Raw genomic sequence first — 9949 nt, 5'->3', positions numbered from 1 at the left:
CAACAAGCACAACAAGAACAACAAGGACAACAACAACAAGAACAACAAGGACAACGACAACAACAACAACAAGAACAACAAGAACAGAAAGAACAACAAGGACAACAAGATCAAGAACAGCAAGAGCAACAACAACAAGAACCACATGAACAACAACAACAAGAACAACAAGAACAACAACAACAACAGGAGCAACAAGAACCACAACGACAAGAACAACAGCAACAAGAACAACAAAAACAAGAACAACAAGAACAACAACAAGAACAACAAGAGCAACAAGAACAACAAGAGCAACAAGAACAACAAGAGCAACAAGAGCAACAAGAACAACAAGATCAACAAGAACAACAAGCACAACAAGAACACCAAGGACAACAACAACAAGAACAACAAGGACAACAACAACAACAACGACAACTAGAACAACAACAAGAAGAACAACAAGAACAACATGAACAGCAAAAACAACAAGAACAACAAGAACAACAAGAACAACAAGTACAACAAGAACAACAACAACAAGAACAACAAGAACAACAAGAACAACAAGAACAATAAGGACAACAACAACAATAACAACAACAAGAACAACAAGAACAACAAGAACAACAAGAACAACAAGAACAACAAGAACAACATGAACAACAAGAACAACAAGAACAACAAGAACAACAAGAACAACAAGAACAACAAGAACAACAAGGACAACAACAACAACAACAACAACAACAAGAGCAACAAGAATAACATGACCAGCAAGAACAACAAGAACAACAAGAACAAGAACAGCAAGAAAAACAACAACAACAACAACAAAAATAAGAACAACAACAACAAGAACAACAACATGAACAACCGGAACAACAAGAACAACAAGAACAACCAGAACAACAACAACAAGGACAACTAGAACAACAACAACAAGAACAACAAGAACAACAAGAACAACAAGAACAACAAGAACAACAAGAACAACAAGAACAACAAGAACAACAAGAACAACAAGAACAACAAGAACAACAAGAACAACAAGAACAACAAGAACAACAAGAACAACAAGAACAACAAGAACAACAAGAACAACAAGAACAACAAGAACAACAAGAACAACGAGAACAACAAGAACAACGAGAACAACGAGAACAACGAGAACAACGAGAACAACAAGAACAACAAGAACAACAACAAGAACAACAAGAACATCTAGAACAAGAACAAGAAGAACAACAAGAACAACAACAACCAGAACAACAAGAACTACAACAGCAACGAGAGCAACAAGGACAACAAGATCAACAAGAACAACAAGAACAACAAGAACAACAACAACAAGAACAGCAAGAACAACAACAACATTAACAACAAGAACATCAACAACCAGAGCAACAAGAGCAACAAGAGCAACAAGTGCAACAAGAACAACAAGAACAACAAGAACAACAAGAACAACAAGAGCAACAAGAGCAACAAGAACAACAAGAACAACAGGAACAACAACAGCAACAACAACAAGAACAACAACAACAACAAGAACAACAAGAACAACAAGAACAACAAGAACAACAAGAACAACGAGAACAACGAGAACAACGAGAACAACGAGAACAACGAGAACAACGAGAACAACAAGAACAACGAGAACAACGAGGTCAACGAGAACAACGAGAACAACGAGAACAACGAGAACAACGAGTACAACGAGAACAACGAGAACAACGAGATCAACGAGATCAACAAGATCAACAAGATCAACAAGATCAACAAGATCAACAAGAACAACAAGAACAACAAGAACAAAAAGAACAACAAGAACAACAAGAACAACAAGAACAACAAGAACAACAAGAACAACAAGAACAACAAGAACAACAAGAACAACAAGAACAACAAGAACAACAAGCACAACAAGAACAACAAGGACAACAACAACAAGAACAACAAGGACAACATCATCAACAACAACAAGAAGAACAACATGAACAGTAAGAACAACAAGAACAACAAGAACAACAAGAAGAACATCATCAACAACAACAACAAGAACAACATGAACAGTAAGAACAACAAGAACAACAAGAACAACAAGAAGAACAAGAACAACAAGAACAACAAGAACAACAAGAAGAACAAGAACAACAAGAACAACAAGAACAACAAGAACAACAAGAACAACAAGAACATCAAGAACAACAAGAACAACAAGAACATCAACAACCAGAACAACAAGAACAACAACAGCAACAAGAGCAACAAGAGCAACAAGAGCAACAATAACAACAAGAACAACAAGAACAACAAGATCAACAAGAGCAACAAGACCAACAAGAACAACAAGAACAACAAGAACGGCAAGGACAACAACAACAACAACAACAACAACAACAAAAACAACAAGAACAGAAAGAACAACAAGGACAACAAGAACAAGAACCACATGAACAACAACAACAAGAACAACAAGAACAACAACAACAACAGGAACAACAAGAACCACAACGACAAGAACAACAACAACAAGAACAACAAAAACAACGAGAACAAGAAGAACAACAAGAACAACAAGAACAACAAGGACAACAACAACAATAACAACAACAAGAACAACAAGAACAGCAAGAGCAACAACAACAACAACAAGAACAACAAGAATAACAACAACATGAAGAACAAGAACATCAACAACCAGAACAACAAGAACAACAACAGCAACAAGAGCAACAAGAGCAACAAGAGCAACAAGAACAACAAGAACAACAAGATCAACAAGAACAACAAGCACAACAAGAACACCAAGGACAACAACAACAAGAACAACAAGGACAACAACAACAACAACGACAACTAGAACAACAACAAGAAGAACAACAAGAACAACATGAACAGCAAAAACAACAAGAACAACAAGAACAACAAGAACAACAAGTACAACAAGAACAACAACAACAAGAACAACAAGAACAACAAGAACAACAAGAACAATAAGGACAACAACAACAATAACAACAACAAGAACAACAAGAACAACAAGAACAACAAGAACAACAAGAATAACAAGAACAACAAGAACAACAAGAACAACAAGAACAACATGAACAACAAGAACAACAAGAACAACAAGAACAACAAGAACAACAAGGACAACAACAACAACAACAACAACAAGAGCAACAAGAATAACATGACCAGCAAGAACAACAAGAACAACAAGAACAAGAACAGCAAGAAAAACAACAACAACAACAACAAAAATAAGAACAACAACAACAAGAACAACAACATGAACAACCGGAACAACAAGAGCAACAAGAACAACCAGAACAACAACAACAAGGACAACTAGAACAACAACAACAAGAACAACAAGAACAACAAGAACAACAAGAACAACAAGAACAACAAGAACAACAAGAACAACTAGAACAACGAGAACAACAAGAACAACGAGAACAACGAGAACAACGAGAACAACGAGAACAACGAGAACAACGAGAACAACGAGAACAACGAGAACAACGAGAACAACGAGAACAACGAGGACAACGAGAACAACGAGAACAATGAGAACAACGAGAACAACGAGAACAACGAGAACAACAAGAACAACAAGAACAACAAGAACAACAACAAGAACAACAAGAACAACAACAAGAACAACAACAAGAACAACGAGAACAACGAGAACAACAAGAACAACAAGAAGAACAAGAACAACAACAAGAACAACAAGAACAACAAAAAGAACAACAAGAACAACAAGATCAACAAGATCAACAGGAACAACAAGAACAACAAGCACAACATCATCAACAACAACAACAAGAGCAACATGAACAGTAAGAACAACAAGAACAACAAGAACAACAAGAACAACAAGAACAACAAGAACAACAAGAACAACAAGAACAACAAGAACAACAAGGACAACAACAACTATAACAACAACAAGAACAACAAGAACAGCAAGAGCAACAACAACAACAACAACAATAACAACAAGAACAACAACAACATGAAGAACAAGAACATCAACAACCAGAACAACAAGAACAACAACAGCAGCAACAGCAACAAGAGCAACAAGAGCAACAAGAGCAACAAGAACAACAAGAACAACAAGAACAACCAGAACAACAACAACAAGAACAACTAGAACAACAACAAGAACAACAACAACAACAACAAGAACAACAAAAACAACAAGAACAACAAGAACAACAAGAGCAAAAAGAACAACAAGAACAACAATAACAACCGGAACAACAAGAACAACCGGAACAACAAGAACAACAAGAACAACAAGAACAACCAGAACAACAACAACAAGAACAACAAGAACAACAACAACAACAAGAACAACAAGAACAACAAGAACAACAAGAACAACAAGAACAACAAGAACAATAAGAACAACAAGAACAACAAGAACAACAAGAACAACAAGAACAACAAGAACAACAAGAACAACAAGAACAACAAGAACAACAAGAGCAACAAGAACAACAAGAACAACAAGAACAACAAGAACAACAAGAACAACAAGAACAACGAGAACAACAAGAACAACGAGAACAACGAGAACAACGAGAACAACGAGAACAACGAGAACAACGAGAACAACAAGAACAACAAGAACAACAACAAGAACAACAAGAACAACAACAAGAACAACAAGAACAACGAGAACAACAAGAGCAACAAGAGCAACAAGAGCAACAAGAGCAACAAGAACAACAAGAACAACAAGAACAACAAGATCAACAAGCACAACAAGAACAACAAGGACGACAACAACAAGAACAACAAGGACAAGGACAAAAACAACAACTACAACAAGAACAACAACAACCAGAACAAAAAGAACAACTACAGCAACAAGAGCAACAAAAGCAACAAGAGCAACAAGAGCAACAAGAGCAACAAGAACAACAAGAACAACAAGAACAACAAGAACAGCAAGAACAACAAAAGCAACAAGAACAACAAGAACAACAGGACAACCGGAACAACAAGAACGACAAGAAAAACCAGAACAACAACAACAAGAACATCTAGAACAAGAACAAGAAGAACAACAAGAACAACAACAACCAGAACAACAAGAACTACAACAGCAACGAGAGCAACAAGGACAACAAGATCAACAAGAACAACAAGAACAACAAGAACAACAACAACAAGAACAGCAAGAACAACAACAACATTAACAACAAGAACATCAACAACCAGAGCAACAAGAGCAACAAGAGCAACAAGTGCAACAAGAACAACAAGAACAACAAGAACAACAAGAACAACAAGAGCAACAAGAGCAACAAGAACAACAAGAACAACAGGAACAACAACAGCAACAACAACAAGAACAACAACAACAACAAGAACAACAAGAACAACAAGAACAACAAGAACAACAAGAACAACGAGAACAACGAGAACAACGAGAACAACGAGAACAACGAGAACAACGAGAACAACAAGAACAACGAGAACAACGAGGTCAACGAGAACAACGAGAACAACGAGAACAACGAGAACAACGAGTACAACGAGAACAACGAGAACAACGAGATCAACGAGATCAACAAGATCAACAAGATCAACAAGATCAACAAGATCAACAAGAACAACAAGAACAACAAGAACAAAAAGAACAACAAGAACAACAAGAACAACAAGAACAACAAGAACAACAAGAACAACAAGAACAACAAGAACAACAAGAACAACAAGAACAACAAGAACAACAAGAACAACAAGAACAACAAGCACAACAAGAACAACAAGGACAACAACAACAAGAACAACAAGGACAACATCATCAACAACAACAAGAAGAACAACATGAACAGTAAGAACAACAAGAACAACAAGAACAACAAGAAGAACATCATCAACAACAACAACAAGAACAACATGAACAGTAAGAACAACAAGAACAACAAGAACAACAAGAAGAACAAGAACAACAAGAACAACAAGAACAACAAGAAGAACAAGAACAACAAGAACAACAAGAACAACAAGAACAACAAGAACATCAAGAACAACAAGAACAACAAGAACATCAACAACCAGAACAACAAGAACAACAACAGCAACAAGAGCAACAAGAGCAACAAGAGCAACAAGAGCAACAATAACAACAAGAACAACAAGAACAACAAGATCAACAAGAGCAACAAGACCAACAAGAACAACAAGAACAACAAGAACGGCAAGGACAACAACAACAACAACAACAACAACAACAAAAACAACAAGTACAGAAAGAACAACAAGGACAACAAGAACAAGAACCACATGAACAACAACAAGAAGAACAACAAGAACAACAACAACAACAGGAACAACAAGAACCGCAACGACAAGAACAACAACAACAAGAACAACAAAAACAACGAGAACAACAAGAACAACAAGAACAACAAGAACAACAAGGACAACAACAACAATAACAACAACAAGAACAACAAGAACAGCAAGAGCAACAACAACAACAACAAGAACAACAAGAATAACAACAACATGAAGAACAAGAACATCAACAACCAGAACAACAAGAACAACAACAGCAACAAGAGCAACAAGAGCAACAAGAGCAACAAGAACAACAAGAACAACAAGATCAACAAGAACAACAAGCACAACAAGAACACCAAGGACAACAACAACAAGAACAACAAGGACAACAACAACAACAACGACAACTAGAACAACAAGAAGAAGAACAACAAGAACAACATGAACAGCAAAAACAACAAGAACAACAAGAACAACAAGAACAACAAGTACAACAAGAACAACAACAACAAGAACAACAAGAACAACAAGAACAACAAGAACAACAAGAACAATAAGGACAACAACAACAATAACAACAACAAGAACAACAAGAACAACAAGAACAACAAGAACAACAAGAATAACAAGAACAACAAGAACAACAAGAACAACAAGAACAACATGAACAACAAGAACAACAAGAACAACAAGAACAACAAGAACAACAAGAACAACAAGGACAACAACAACAACAACAACAACAACAAGAGCAACAAGAATAACATGACCAGCAAGAACAACAAGAACAAGAACAGCAAGAAAAACAACAACAACAACAACAAAAATAAGAACAACAACAACAAGAACAACAACATGAACAACCGGAACAACAAGAGCAACAAGAACAACCAGAACAACAACAACAAGGACAACTAGAACAACAACAACAAGAACAACAAGAACAACAAGAACAACTAGAACAACAAGGACAACGAGTCAACATGAACAGCAAGAAAAACAAGAACAACAAGAACAAGAACAAGAACAACAAGAACAACCGGAACAACAAGAACAACAAGAACAACCAGAACAACAACAACAAGAACAACTAGAACAACAACAAGAAGAACAACAAGAACAACATGAACAACAAGAACAACAAGAACAACAAGAACAACAAGAACAACAAGAACAACAAGAACAACAAGAACAACAAGAACAACAAGAACAACAAGAACAACAAGAACAACAAGAACAACAAGAACAACAAGAACAACAAGAACAACAAGAACAACAAGAACAACGAGAACAACTAGAACAACAAGGACAACAAGACAACATGAACAGCAAGAAAAACAAGAACAACAAGAACAAGAACAAGAACAACAAGAACAACCGGAACAACAAGAACAACAAGAACAACCAGAACAACAACAACAAGAACAACTAGAACAACAACAAGAAGAACAACAAGAACAACATGAACAACAAGAACAACAAGAACAACAAGAACAACAAGAACAACAAGAACAACAAGAACAACAAGAACAACAAGAACAACAAGAACAACAAGAACAACAAGAACAACAAGAACAACAAGAACAACAAGAACAACAAGAACAACAAGAACAACAAGAACAACAAGAACAACAAGAACAACAAGAACAACAAGAACAACAAGAACAACAAGAACAACAAGAACAACAAGAACAACAAGAACAACGAGAACAACGAGAACAACGAGAACAACGAGGACAACGAGAACAACAAGAACATCAACAACCAGAGCAACAAGAGCAACAAGAACAACAACAAGAACAACAAGAACAACGAGAACAACAAGAGCAACAAGAGCAACAAGAGCAACAAGAGCAACAAGAACAACAAGAACAACAAGAACAACAAGATCAACAAGCACAACAAGAACAACAAGGACAACAACAACAAGAACAACAAGGACAAGGACAAAAACAACAACTACAACAAGAACAACAACAACCAGAACAAAAAGAACAACTACAGCAACAAGAGCAACAAGAGCAACAAGAGCAACAAGAGCAACAAGAGCAACAAGAGCAACAAGAACAACAAGAACAACAAGAACAACAAGAACAGCAAGAACAACAAAAGCAACTAGAACAACAAGAACAACAAGAACAACAAGAACAACCGGAACAACAAGAACGACTAGAAAAACCAGAACAACAACAACAAGAACATCTAGAACAAGAACAAGAAGAACAACAAGAACAACAACAACCAGAACAACAAGAACTACAACAGCAACGAGAGCAACAAGGACAACAAGATCAACAAGAACAACAAGAACAACAAGAACAACAACAACAAGAACAGCAAGAACAACAACAACATTAACAACAAGAACATCAACAACCAGAGCAACAAGAGCAACAAGAGCAACAAGTGCGACAAGAACAACAAGAACAACAAGAACAACAAGAGCAACAAGAGCAACAAGAACAACAAGAACAACAGGAACAACAACAGCAACAACAACAAGAACAACAACAACAACAAGAACAACAAGAACAACAAGAACAACAAGAACAACAAGAACAACGAGAACAACGAGAACAACGAGAACAACGAGAATAACGAGAACAACGAGAACAACAAGAACAACGAGAACAACGAGGTCAACGAGAACAACGAGAACAACGAGAACAACGAGAACAACGAGTACAACGAGAACAACGAGAACAACGAGATCAACGAGATCAACAAGATCAACAAGATCAACAAGATCAACAAGATCAACAAGAACAACAAGAACAACAAGAACAAAAAGAACAACAAGAACAACAAGAACAACAAGAACAACAAGAACAACAAGAACAACAAGAACAACAAGAACAACAAGAACAACAAGCACAACAAGAACAACAAGGACAACAACAACAAGAACAACAAGGACAACATCATCAACAACAACAAGAAGAACAACATGAACAGTAAGAACAACAAGAACAACAAGAACAACAAGAAGAACATCATCAACAACAACAACAAGAACAACATGAACAGTAAGAACAACAAGAACAACAAGAACAACAAGAAGAACAAGAACAACAAGAACAACAAGAACAACAAGAAGAACAAGAACAACAAGAACAACAAGAACAACAAGAACAACAAGAACAACAAGAACATCAAGAACAACAAGAACAACAAGAACATCAACAACCAGAACAACAAGAACAACAACAGCAACAAGAGCAACAAGAGCAACAAGAGCAACAATAACAACAAGAACAACAAGAACAACAAGATCAACAAGAGCAACAAGACCAACAAGAACAACAAGAACAACAAGAACAACAAGGACAACAACAACAACAACAACAACAACAAGAGCAACAAGAATAACATGACCAGCAAGAACAACAAGAACAACAAGAACAAGAACAGCAAGAAAAACAACAACAACAACAACAAAAATAAGAACAACAACAACAACAAGAACAACAACATGAACAACCGGAACAACAAGAACAACAAGAACAACCAGAACAACAACAACAAGGACAACTAGAACAACAACAACAAGAACAACAAGAACACCAAGAACAACAAGAACAACAAGAACAACTAGAACAACAAGGACAACAAGACAACATGAACAGCAAGAAAAACAAGAACAACAAGA

The sequence above is a fragment of the Megalopta genalis genome, chromosome 8 (genome assembly GCF_051020955.1).
Source record: "Megalopta genalis isolate 19385.01 chromosome 8, iyMegGena1_principal, whole genome shotgun sequence".
In the NCBI taxonomy this organism is placed as follows: Eukaryota; Metazoa; Arthropoda; class Insecta; order Hymenoptera; family Halictidae; genus Megalopta; species Megalopta genalis.
The sequence above is the reverse complement of the archived record's forward strand: the minus strand, read 5'-3'. Positions refer to the sequence as shown.